Source organism: Lynx rufus, unplaced genomic scaffold (genome assembly GCF_022079265.1).
Source record: "Lynx rufus isolate CCGP_SWC_20201006 ecotype Redwood Valley unplaced genomic scaffold, mLynRuf1.p SCAF_6, whole genome shotgun sequence".
Lineage (NCBI taxonomy): Eukaryota > Metazoa > Chordata > Mammalia > Carnivora > Felidae > Lynx > Lynx rufus.
The window spans coordinates 60,599,170-60,613,450 of NW_025814878.1; the positions used below are offsets into that span (position 1 = coordinate 60,599,170).

General features: G+C 35.0%; 1 pseudogene; it reads right to left on the bottom strand.

Annotated features, from left to right (window-relative positions):
* Positions 1 to 11,420: 11,420 nt before the first annotated feature.
* On the bottom strand, positions 11,421 to 12,427 carry LOC124528687 (glyceraldehyde-3-phosphate dehydrogenase-like; annotated as a pseudogene).
* Between the last annotated feature and the right edge of the window lie 1,854 nt (positions 12,428 to 14,281).

Here is a 14,281-nt window from a genome sequence, read left to right on the forward strand (position 1 = left end):
ACAGAGACATACATAAATACTTATTATTGTTTGGTGCTTAAAGACAGACTTTGTCTTTTCTTCATTTCTACTGAAATAGTAATCCTTTCAGGGTGTAGCTTTACATATGAGGTCTCAATTCCAGCTGCCACATCATTGTGTATAAAGGCATCACTCTTTGGGTCCCTGTGGGAATTTCTTCTCTCCAATCCCCAAATTGCTGAGACAAGCAGCCTCTCACACCCCAAGCAACTATGAATTCTCACTGTTTTTTGACACATGAAGATTTCTCTTTCTTTTCAGTAAGCTCAGCTCCATGTTTTATGTTATTGTATCAAGAGGGATTTAAATTATCATGCTCTGTCATTTCTAGAATTCAAAGTTTTTTTTTAACTTAAGAAGTTAAAAACTTAACTTAAAGTCATAAAAAAAATCATAGTAAATCATACTTAACCTATCTCCTGAATGAGTGGAGCTATATAAACTTTTTCCCCCAAACTGCAATCTAAATATCTCATTGTTTCCATTCAATTATAAACTCCCTGATTCTATGGTACAATATTATTTATAACTGATCCAAAACTATATTTGCTGGTAATGAAATACTTGAAGTGACTGAATTTCTCTGGTTTTAATTAGATCACACTTTTTCCAGCAATGACACAAATTTAATAAATGACTTAGCAAAATCACCATTTACTTCTCAGTTTAGAGGTGCACCAAACAAAAACACAGATATTTCATTGTCCTGCTGGACAAGCCACCTTCCAGAGACTAGACATTTTCTCAGATACCTTTAAAAATCTAGAGACAGCCTCTGTTAAAAAATCCCAAATGATGTGCTTTCTTCTGCAACATTTCTACTCAGTTAGTAGGAATTTGTCACTCTTTACACTGTCAAATTTAAATAAAAAAGAATAGAAACTTTAATCCAATTCTTAATCCTTCAAAACTGCCCAAGGAGGAAAAAGAATCCTTTTAAACCAGGGTATAATAATTTTCACTCACTTCTGCAATAGGAATAGAGCACAAATTAGACATAAAAAATCCCTTTCAACTTTTGAGCACAATTTTAAAGTAAAGTTTTATTCTGAATTTGAAATTTGCCAAGGTCTGTGGCTGAGTTTCAGATACCCACTTCCCTTCTTGGCAGTAGATAATTTGGAAATCAGAAGTCTGCACATTTGAGATATTTCCAGGCTTGGAGTGTCAAAAAGACAAGATGGCATATGGTGAAGTAAAAGGGATTTCTCACATTCAGGAACACATTTCAACTTCCAAAACATAAAAATAAATAAGTGCTTTTTCAAATTCATAAAAGAAATAATGAGAATTTTGCCCAAATATTATAGACATACCAAAGTTAAGCAGCAAGATGTTTAAGTCTGTCACTTCCTGCAAGCTTTCCACTAAATGGATAAGTTCAAGTTTCAGGACTGTCATATTAACTTTGGCATAAAAATGCTTCCTTCTTTGGCAAAGATGACAGTATTCCCCCTCAAAGAAAAATTATAGTCTAATTAAAGTATACAATTTGATGTTTTTATACCAACGTTTTCCTGGGAAGTTTCTTCAATACTCCACTTGCTAATTTTAAGTTCAATGGATCAGAATATGAAGGGAATTGATGTGGTGAACACAAGGTCTATGAAGATGGTTTGCTGTGCTGTCCATTTACCTGCTCAGTTCTTTATGCTGCCTGGTTGTTATAAAACAGAAGCTGGTATATTTTTGAGTCTTACTATAATAGTTCTTTTATTTATTGGTCTTGTGAGCATGTTGATACATGTTATCACTTCAAGTGTTACAGAAGAAATAAGTACTCACGAATTAACTTTGTTATTTTTCTGATAAACTCTTAGCAGAAAAAATAAAAATACTCACTAGAGAGTGAACCATTGATCAAGCTTGTAGATTTCCATGATTTACAACAGTACTGTATGTTATCAATTGTTTCATTAATGCGAATACTTAAAAAATACTTTCTTCTTAATTGCAGAGTAACTTCTTTGACAACAGTCCCATAATCGTTTGGGCTGATTTAAGGGGATTATGTGGAGAAATCTTGCAACTTTAACAAGAAAGTTTTATGAAGTTGCCCATATGACTCTTTTTTCATTATTTAGATTTATACGAGGGATATCTTTGTGCGACAGCTTCTTTAGAATGTGAGTGCAAGGCTAAACACATTTGGAAAATGACAAAGTTATCAAAGAAAGTAGCATATTGTAAAAAAAAATTTATAAAGCATTTTTCCAAACTGTCAGATTATAGAAAGCATTTGAACATGGGTAGAATGGGATTTTTTTCAACATTTTAAAGTAATAAGAAATTAACTGTTAACTTTTTAAATGTCTCACTTTCCTAAGATATCAAGTATGGAATTTGAGTAAAAGTGGCTCCTGGTCTTAATCCTCCAAATTTGTGTATGAGGGAGAAAAAAAGAGGTATAGAATAAATGTGTAGGTCTGGATAATAAAGCATTAGTTACTTAATCCATCTGGACTTCACTTTTTTATCCACAAAAACCATTTATTTTTGCTATCATAAGTTAATTTATACATAAAAGCACCCTGAGCTTTCTAAGGAAAATTCAGCATCAAAAAATAAGGTGCTTGCTGACACGATAACTTCTTTTAGAATTAATATGTCATGTGTGTTAGATCATTTCATTTGTAGAAATCATCCAAAGTCACCATTTCCCTCAGTTTCATCACAGAAAAAATATGTTTCACTTACATATGAGGTCATAATTTGGCCCGTCAACCAGAAATAGAGAAAATCAAATCTACATCAATATGTATAACATTAAGAGTTACCAAATATCCAATACTATTCTCCAAGCTTCCTGTGCTCCTTCTATGATGATTTTTATGCTTAGCTTTTTTTTTAAGTTTTCACAAGTAACAGATCAGATACATAATATGCTTCACTTTTATATTCAGATTACATGTTACCAATAGATTCTTCCTCACATGAGCCCACTCTTCCCTGATGGTATCTAAAAAATAGACTGAGGTGTTTGAAAAGTTGTCCACTCCTGTGAATACTTAAGGTATCTCAGTTTCAAGATAACTTAGCATTATTTAAAATTCAGAGGTTTATACAATGAAAACATCTGAGTTCTCTCCCATGGAGTGAAGGATTAGTATTGCAGCAAAAAGAGATATATATGAGATAAAATTTTAAGTACTTCTGAGAACAGCTCTGGGGATATCTGTATCAAGAATCAGCTTAATATTAATGTGAAATTGGGAGTAATTATCCAATGTAAAAGAACACAAACTATTTAATACATAATATTTAAAACTCACTAATTCTGTGTAATATTTTACCAATTTCCTTTTAGAAATGTAAGGATGGGGCACCTGGGTGGCTCAGTCAATTAAGCATCTGACTCTTGATCTCGGCTCAGGTCATGATCTCATGGTTTGTGAGACTGAGTTCCATGTTAGGCTCCATGTTAACAGTGTGGAGTCTGTTTGTGACTCCTCTCTCTCTCTCTCTCTCTCTCTCATTCTCTCTCTCCCCCCCATCCTACCTTCACTCCCTCTCTCCCTCAAAATGAATAAACTTAAAAACAAAGAAATGTAAGAATAGTAATGCATCTGGGGCGCCTGGGTGGCGCAGTCGGTTAAGCGGCCGACTTCAGCCAGGTCACGATCTCGCGGTCCGTGGGTTCGAGCCCCGCGTCAGGCTCTAGGCTGATGGCTCAGAGCCTGGAGCCTGTTTCCGATTCTGTGTCTCCCTCTCTCTCTGCCCCTCCCCCGTTCATGCTCTGTCTCTCTCTGTCCCAAAAATAAATAAACGTTGAAAAAAAAAAATTAAAAAAAAAAAAACAAAAAAAGAATAGTAATGCATCTTAATACATCTACATGTGTGCATGTCACTAAGTACTGTTTGTAAACAAGATTTTTAATTTAATTTTATAGCTTTTCCAAAATCAATAAATAAAAAATTGTTTAAAATTTTCCTTACTCTTGTAGTAAAATAGACAGCTTGTGATGACATTCTCAGAGAGGAAGCAGAGTTTGCTTGTGTGATTATAACGTTAGGACAACTCCTCAAAAGTGGAATTTCTGATTCAAAGAACATGGACAGAGTTTTCAGACTCTCTCTAGATTTATTCCCTAGGTAATTTCACACTCTCCTTATGGTTGTAAATACTATGCACAGAAGACTGTTGACTGTGGAGCTCTAACCAGTCACCTCTCCTAAACTCTGAAGTTATAGGTCCAACTAAACAATGTCTGCAAACATAATAAGTACCTAAAACTTAAAAGATGCAGAAAAGGAAAAAAAATATCCTCCCAAGAAAAGTTGTCCTCCGAGTTTTATCTTCATTTCAATCAGTGGCACCTCTGTTCTTCCAGTTGCTGAGCAAACTTAAAAATTTGAATCGTTTTAGGGTTTTCATACATTCATTGCAGTAGCATATCCTATTTCTGTGAAATGTGTCCAAAACACACCTAATTCTTAATACTTGTGCTACTGCAACCATATTTAGACCAGCTTCATCTTACATAGATTATTCTACCCTTCCCCTCTTGCGTCATGCACGTGGCAACCAGAAGGATACAGTTAAACTTCAGGTTATGTCATGCCTGTCCAGTTCAAAGTGTGCTAACCACTGTTCGTTTCACTGAATGAAAGTCCTTACCACATCTCATAATGTCCTACCTGATCTGGCTATTCCCCATCTCTGATGTTCCTCTCTCCCCCAACACACTGTCACCTGCGTTGGCCTCCTTGTTTTACTTCAAACATGTCAAACATGCCCTTTCCCCAGGTTCTTTTTAAACACTGTTCCATCTACCTGGATTGCTCTCCCTTCCACATCACAAGATGTCCCATTCCCTTCCTTCTTTCAGGTTTTTGCTCATCTGATACTTATCTGAGATGCCCTCAATAACCACTATTTGTAACATGGCACTCTCTATCCTAATATTCGATCTTGCTTTGTCCTGTTTGATTTTTCTTTATAGCTCTTATTACTATCCAATTAGTTTTTTAATCGTTTATTTTTTTTTCACTCCCAATGCACTGTCACTTGGAATAGGCCAGGGTTTTGTCACTTTTGTTTTTACCTATTTCATCACATCTAGGACATTTCTTGGTTGATGTGTCCTTTAAATATTAATTGAACTAATTAAGATTTTTGATGCATATTAGCAAATAGCTTTCTACAAGTTTGAATCGGTTAATTCTATCAGCAACAAGATTTGAAGGTACCTTTTCAATCGTGCCTTAACCAACATTTGGAATTGTAGCTCTGTGCTCCTACACACACACACACACACACACACACACACACACACACACACACACACTTATTCATTCTTGTTCTCTCTCTTTCTACAAGGCTAATAGGGAGAGAGTAGAGGAATGACTTAAGATTAGGGCATTTCATTGTAAGTAGAATACTCTGGATAAGTGGAGCCTTGGATTGTAGAGAATTGCTGATGACTGAAAGAGGAGAGAAATAAGAAGAGTACAAAGACAAATGCAAAAGAGAAAGGTAGAGGGCAATGCTGTACAACAATAGAAAACAGATTTGGGGAAGCTATTTTAGCCAAGAACTGAGATGGATGTTGGGTTTTCACATATACCCAAATCACTAATTACAGTTTTGCACGTTTTCTGAGAATGTGCTCGGAGAACTAGAACACCAGAAGGAAACTTAGTTTTCACTATATATGTTTGGGAGCAGAGAAAACAGAAGACCACAAATACTACGCCATGATTAAGTCTGGGTGGTGAGATAATGGATTATGGTTTTAAGTAAATTATCTCACTCAATTCTCACAAGAACTCCTTGAATTAGCTTCTATTATTAGTTTGTAAGTATCTTGCCCTAAGTCCCAAAGCTAGAGCTAAACTTTTGAGTTCTAAATTATTATAAATTCACAAAATATTTTTTTTAATTCTCAGACTAAAAATATTCTCTATCTCCTCTTCCCTTTTCTTTCTCTCCATCTCTTTCTATTTCTCTATCTGTGTTTATCTATCCATCCGTATATGCATAATAACTGGGTAATCCATGGACTAATAATGAGAGTGTGCCATAAATCAAGATTTATGATTACTCTAATTCTGAGAACTTGCATTTCATTTAAATAAAATGTTCTTTGTTTATAATGGATATTGTGACTGATACTCATTATTCATTCCCCCCCCCCTTTATATGCTTAGCCTAAATTAATTATGGTAGACTAAATTCACCATCTTTACCAGTGATTCATTCCCAGTATGATAGGCTTTAAACTCTTTGGGCCAATAAGAGACCAGAGAAAAAAAATTCTCCAGGATTTTGGTAAAAATAAGCAAGTAGTTCTCATTCCTAGCCCACCTGATGAAAACAAAGAAGAATAATTTCATCTCTAATGTTAAAAACTAACATTGGGTGAAGCCAACATTTGTCTGGCAAAGGAAACATATAAGAGATAAAGACAGAAAGATAGAGAAGTGAGAGAGAGAGAGTGTATGTGTGCTTAGAATTGACATTTAAAAATCACTAAAAAAAAAAAAAATACTGTTTATTACCAAAGGTTAAACATAGTAAATGATAATTAGAATGTTCTATTGGGTTAGAGAGTAGTCTCTACTCCCACTCAGAATACTTAGTACATAGGACATGGATCCTTGTGGAAGCAACTTGCAAATGAGGAAAACAAAAACGCACACACACACGTTACAAATTTCTCACTTTCACACTAGGTTTTAAGCTAGAAGCGTTTCAATGATTACTGGGCTAAACTGGGATATTATTATTGGCAAGTTAACTACTGCCGAATGCTTATGAGACTCGATAAAACAATGTTGTTAGCAATTACTACAATAAAATAAAATGAAATAAATATTCCATACTATACAAACTGAGTTGTGACTATTCACCACATCATGTAGCATTTAAAATATAAATCACTATTCATCTTTCTAGTGATATATACCCTCAATTAGCTTTCAGTTTATTTTCGTATGTCCAAAATTAACAAATTTATATTAAAGGATAACAATCTTAGTGGAATTTTAGGGGAAAGATTATTTAGTGCTGCATTTACAATATGTAAATTACTGCTAATTATTTATTGTTGAATATTTTTTAGTCAAAGGAAGAGTTATTATAAGTCATTTACCTGGTACCACAATAGGAAAAAAAATAGATGTAGGTGGCTTTTTATTAACTCAATCATAGTTTAACTCTTCAAAAAGATATCAGGAAAAAACTTTAGTGTGACATACAAGGATCAATGAATTCTGGCTATTGCCTGATCTTTTGCATTTCCCTCATAAAACCTTTGTTCTAAAAGAGCAAAATCTGAGAAATTTTGTTCTCTTTCTTTGGGTTAATTTTCCTTTCTTTTTTTCTTATTCTTTTATCACATCTTCTCCTATAAGCGTTTTCTTTATTCTTAGGCTTACTAGATGCCACTAGTCTATGTCTCTATACCATCCTATACCTAGTATTTTAATATATTTTATTATGTTGCATAATACTTCTGTAGTTGTCCATCCCTCCCACTAAAATGGAATTTCCTTGATAACAGAGTTCTTTTTAACTCTTCATTCTTATTACATATCACAGGCCCTAGCATATGTGAAAAACTCAATAAGTATTTGTTGAATAAACGTATTCAGAAATAAATATAGTGGGACACCAGTAAATTCTGTGTCCCAGAATTTAAATTTTGGTTCTAAAAGGCACCTAGCTCATTAGGTCGTTAAAACTCAGTCGTTAAAGTATGTGACTCTTAATCTTGGAGTTGTATGTTTGAGGCCCATGTTGGGTGTACAGATTCCTTAAAAAGAGAATCTTTTAAAAAATAAATTTTGGTTCTATATAATGTATTTTGTTATTATGATATAAATAAGTTTCAAAAATATTATCCAGGCCAACTTCCTAAATAGAATTATACTACACTTAAGCAATTATAGAGTGCCAATTATATTCCCAAGGTTTATATTAAAATATTTTATAAAAATATTATGTAAATTCGTAAAGATATTACAGCAGATATAACTATCTAATTGCATGTTTTAAATAAATTGAGAAAAATAAATCTTTGTCTAGTTAAAGAAGGTAACTGAGAGATGTACATGGAAAAGCAGACATTTATAAAGCAATATCTAAGCAGAACTGTTGTATATATTAAGAAATCAATCATTATTTACTATAAAAAAAAAAAAAAAAAAAAAAATTGGTAGCTCCCAGGACAGAAGCAAGAAGGAAAGAATCAGGCGTATGAATAATAACCATGGATATTAAATGCTGAAATGCATGCATGATGTCTTACACATTGCCATTGGAAGATTCCATTCAAATTATTTCTGTCTGCCCTCATGATTAACCTTTCAGAAAAGGGAATCTGACTAGTGTACTTCTGAAATTAGGGGAAATGTGGTTCTTTGACTAGCAAACCAGAATCATGTAGCTTTTTGTGTAATTGGGGGTGAGGAGAGATAATTTTCCCAAAGTCACAGATTAAATCAAAAACAAAAACAATGTCAGAACCTACCATAATCATTTACATTCTCAGACTTTATGTACATCTCAAGTTTTTCTTTTTATAAAATCTTGTAACACAAGAAGTAAGTCGTTGGTCTGAGCAGACAATAGAGTTAACTATTGATTGATATTTTAGAGGTATACTATGAATTAAAAACTGCCATTCATTTTTTCAATTGAAATTAGCTAATATCCAGGAAAATTAACTCGCTCTGTTGGTCTACCAGAAGGATCAGAAAAACAGCAACTCATTATTATATCTCTTAACAGACAGAATTTGTTATGATAGAAGATTGAGTGAACAGATGTTTGGAGGATTAATTTTTTTTTTTAAATACTAAAATAACAAAGTAGCAATAACTACAGGAAGGAGGTGTTACCCACCCAGACGGAGAAACAAAGATGATGCTAGAATCTAGACTCAGAGGAGGAGGTCCTCTTAGATCCAGATCAGTGTCTATTCCTCTGGGAAGCAGGTTCTACCTGGCAAAGAGAGTAGACTGCAATTGGTTTTGGAGCACCCAGGGAAGCAGGGGATTGGAAGGAAGAGCTGCAGGGGCAAAGGGACATTATTGTGCTAGGAGAGCCAACAAGCAAAAGGACAAGAGAAAGTTCTTTCTCCTCTTTTCCTACCATATCTTCTTCCTTGTATATCTCTCTTAATAAAGGAGGATTGAAGTTCCAGCTACAAAAAAAGAGTGTAGAAGAGGGAGAGACAAAAGAGTGTTGAAGCTGAGAGACAATAGCTTCATAACCACTACAATGTTACATTTTACCAAACTGTTATGTTTTTGCATTAGCCCTTATTTTATTGGCATTTTAACTTGGTGTCATTAATTGCAAGTTACTTACTGTAATACTGATAGTATGTAGAATGAAAGTTTATGTGAATTTAATTTTTGTTCAGTTAAAGTTACCCAATTTTTGACTAGATAATTCTAGAATTCTAACTTTTAACTAGGTAATAGTTTTATAATACATCGATGATTCTTTGGCCTAGTAAATAAACCCAACATTATAATTTGTTGCCATTTTTGTCTTCCTTTAAGGCAGAGGATATCTATAAGCCTGCCATGCCAGATATAGCCCATTAGTCACAGGAAAAAACAGCGGTGTGTGGAATGGATCAGCCCAAATTCATCATGACCACTAAAAAACAACACAAAACAAATATCCTATTAGTGATGTGCCAAGAGCTTGATCATTTCGAGTGAAGGATGGCATGTTAATGAATATATATAAAGGCAGTTCTCAAATTCACATATTTCAAATTAACAGCAATCAGTCAATTACACGCATGATATCGACTTGCTTCACATATTGCCCTTGAGTAGGCTGGAAACATACAAATGAAACTAAGTCAGATACGTGATGGATTTGGAGGAGATTCCTAATTAAAATCATAGCAAATACTTTATCTTTCTGATACATAGAACCATGCAGCTTTAATCAAAATAACCAACTCTAAAATAGGCACAAATAGTGGCTAAGCAGATGTTGAGAGGAAGCAAACAAAAACATCAACAACAAAAACCCTAAACTGAATAAAATGGGAAGGCATTGAACAGGAAATCTTGGCCTTTGACCCATTATTATATAATGGATTTTCTAAAGTCAGGTAATACATTTTCTGAAATCCATTATAAAAAAAGGGTTCCAAAAATAAATGGAACACGTATTCTAGCATTGCTAGAATAAATACAGTATGGGGACTCACATAACTCAGCTTCAAAAAGAAAAAAAAAAAAAGGCAACCCAATTAAAAAATGGCAAAGGTCCTAAACAGGTAATTTTCCAAAAACATACCAACTTCCAACAGGTACTTGAAAAGGTGCTCCACATCACTAATCATTAGGGAAATGCAAATCAAAAACCACAATGAGATATCAATTCACAGCTGTTAAGAAGTCTATTATTATAAAGATAAGAGATGAATGCTGGTAAGGATGTTGAGAAAAGCAAACCCCCATATACTGTTTGTGGGAATGTAAACTGATATAACCATTGTGAAAAACAGTGTGGAGGCTCCTCAAGAAATTACAAATAGAACTACCATATGACCAAGAAATCCCACTTCTGGGTATATATCCAAGGGAAACAAAATCATTATCTCAAAGAGATAGTTTTACTCCCATGTTAATTGCAGCATTATTCACAATAACCAAACTGTAGAAATAATCTAAGCATCCATTGGCAGATTAATAAAGAATATGTGATTATATATATATATATATATATATGATTATACATATATATTCATCTTTAATACATATTTAAGCTGAATATTATTTCATTTGTGTGTGAATTTTTAATATAAATGCAGAACATAAAGCATTAATGCAAGTCAAAATGTTCAGTGAACATGTTTCAGCAGTTCAACACTCTAACAATTATAAATAAATCTGCTAAGTTTCTCTGGACAATGCCAGCCTTTGGCTTTTTTTCAAAACAAGTAAATTTCTTACTGATGACAATAGTGTTTGTGGCATTTTTATCATACAGTAGATTCTATCCATTCACTATATATTTCTAATGTTGTCCTACTTGCAAATATAGGTTTTTAATGTCTGTCTTCTGTGCCGTTCCTGTCAATTTGTTATTAATATACATTAAACTATAAAAAAGAGACAGAAAGAGAAAAAAAAATCCTGCCATCCATGACAACATGGATGAATTTGGAGAGTGTGATAGTAAGTGAAATTTATATGTAGAATCTAAATACACATATTTTGGAAGGGTATACTTTTTTCATACAACATAATAAGGTCAGGTTCCCCCAAACCCTCTCCTTCTTTAGGGGCTCTGGGATGGAAACTATGTAGAGGTTAGGAGACTTTCAGTGTGTTCAAGGGATGAGTTGGGGCAAGGACTCCCCAGCAGCTGGGGGCCTCTCTCTTCCTCCTGTTCTCACAGGGGCTGGTAATTCAGGGGGCTCTTACTCCTTGGAGGCCATGTGGACAATAAGCTCCACCACCTGGTTACTATAACCAATTTCATTGCCATACCAGGGAATGAGCTTTAAAAATTGATCACTGAGGGCAATGCTAGCCTCAGCATTGAAGATGGAGGAATGGTACTACTGTTAAAGTCACAGGAGACGACCTGGTCCTCCGTGAAGCCTAGGATGCCCTTGAGTGGGCCCTCTGATGCCTGCTTCTCCACCTTGCTGACGTCATCATATTCGGCAGCCTTCTCTAGGTGGCAGAGCAAATTCACAACTGTCATTTTGTGGGCTGGATTAAAGAAGGCCATGCCAGTGAGCTTCCCATTTAGCTCAGGGATGACTTCGCCTATCGCCTAGGCAGTGCCAGCAGAAGCAGGGATGATATTCTGAGCAGCTCTTCAGGCCCTATGCCATAGCTTCCCAGAGGGCCTGTCCACAGTCTTCTGGACGGCAATGGTAGCATGGACTGTGGTCATGAGTTCTTCCATGATGCCAAAGTTGTCATGGATGACTTTGACTAGAGGGGCCAAGCATTTGGTGGTGCAGGAGGCATTGCTGACAATCTTGAAGGAGTTGTATTTCTCATGGTTCACACATCACAAACATGGAGACATCAACAGAAGGGGCAGGGATGATGACCCTCTTGGCATCACCCTTCATGTGAGCCCCAGCCTTCTCCATGTTGGTGAAGACTCCAGTGGATTCCACATCATAGCACAAGCATTACCCTATTCAATATTGGAGAGATCCCACTCTTGGAAAATGGAAATGGGCTTTCCATTGATGACAAGTTTCTGATTCTCAGCCTTGACTGTGTCATTGAATATGCCGGGGAGGCGGGGGTGGGGGGGGGGGGCTTACTGAAGCATGTAGACCAGGTCACTGAGGTCAACAAAGCGGTCACTGATGGCGACAATATCCACTTTGCCAGAATTAAAAGCAGCTCTGGCGACCAGGCACCCAATACAGCCAAATCTGTTTACTCTGTCCTTCACCATTGTGTCTTGGGGACACGGCTGGCACTGCACCAGAATATGCGGCTGTCTGTCCAATGGAGGAAGAGCAGAGAGTCTGAATACAGATATTCTTAATGTGATCATTTCAATAGAAAAGATCAGTTTCAAAGTATGTTTTATTTGGTGACAAACTATAGTATTTTAAATACAGTCATGGGCTAATTGTAAAAATCCTTTTAAGTTCTTTAAAGTTTTTGATAAAAGATAAAAACAGTACTCTAGAGATCATTATGTTTACTGCATATCTGCTTGGGGAATGAGGTCAGGCATAATTAATTAAATTAATTATGCCTTTAACTGTTATTATAAAGCAAATTTTAGCTGTTGTAGTTTCTCAAGGATGCATTTTGCAAATTTTGTTTTGTAACTCTATTCAGCAAAGTAGATACTTAAATTTGGCCACCATTATGCAAAATATTTGAGATGTTTTGATTAGGAAAAACAAAATGGGGAATATTCAAAAGATAAAATATCCAACTGAATAAGCAAGTTGTGTTTCCTCAAGTGGTATATAATTTTTTATTGGGGACTTTTTTTCCAGCTGGGTTTATATAATGTCTGTCAGTGGAGAGAGTGAGATTCCTTGAGTCTTAGATTGTTTGCTTCTAATAGGACCACAGTGATATCTTTTTAATCGTATTATTTAACCATAATTAGTATTTTAATATTACATAAACATGAATTATAATTTTTGATTGGGTTCCTACATCTTGTGAGGAGTGTGAATTTGGACTTGACCTCAGCTCATGATATAGTTATGCGAATTTTAATCCTTATCACAATCCTCCACTGTTAGTATCAGCTAGACAGGAAGCTTCCTGGTAGCTTCTGTAGGCTGAAAGATGGAGATTTTCTCATCATCTTTTCATTTATTGGGTAGCTTTTCAATAAGCTATATTTTGTATAGAAGCTCAAGTACAGTATGCTACCTCTTGGATACAAAGCTCTGCGTTTGTCCCTATATACATTAAAGACTTGGTCCCAACCGCTAGATTTGCATTTAACACCCTTCGCTCATAGTTCCTCATAGATGGTAATTGTTCTACCTTGATGTTCCCTCTGTTTTGTTACTTGGCAATTTAATTTTTTTTGTTTTTTAAACCTTTGTTAAGTATTAATATTATGTGAAATCTATACTTGGCATTATGAGTGGTAGGAATTGGAAATGTGTATTCTTATCAGTTTGGTCCACTGTACTGAGGAAAGACACTGTATTTTGAAGGCACATATAAAGCAGAGGTTGCTGCTGCTGATGAAGTGAAAACTCCTCAAAACATGAGAAAGCTCTATTTATTCCAAAGAGAAATCAATACTTTGTTTGCTAATATTTGCATGTGCTACGGGACATTTTTCTACTCTAAAAGAAGGAAAAACAAAACTAACCTAAACAAACCTGTATCAACTTGCTACTAAAAACTATAGAACTCCCCTGCCCCCAGCTTTTTATTTAAAAACCATTAAATTCAGTGCACAAAGTATTTTGAATGTCAGAAAAAAATCTATCAAGAGTTGTACTACAGTTTGGGATATGCAAAATTTTAACATATGTATATTGTTCTGATGAAGTTTAAGGCCATACCAATGAAACAGATCCAACCACACTAGCTACACTCTACTACTAGCCATAATATCAAGGAAACTGAGGTATAAGCTGCAACTATCAGTCTGACTGGGTAGTGGTCAAACCTTGTTTGGGAAGAAGCAATATCTGTCAACCTGCCTATGTAATGAATTTGTAAGCCTTTTAATGACCCTGTGCTTTTTTTTTTTTTTTAATTTTTTTAACATTTATTTTCGAGACAGAGAGAGACAGAGCATGAACAGGGGAGGAGCAGA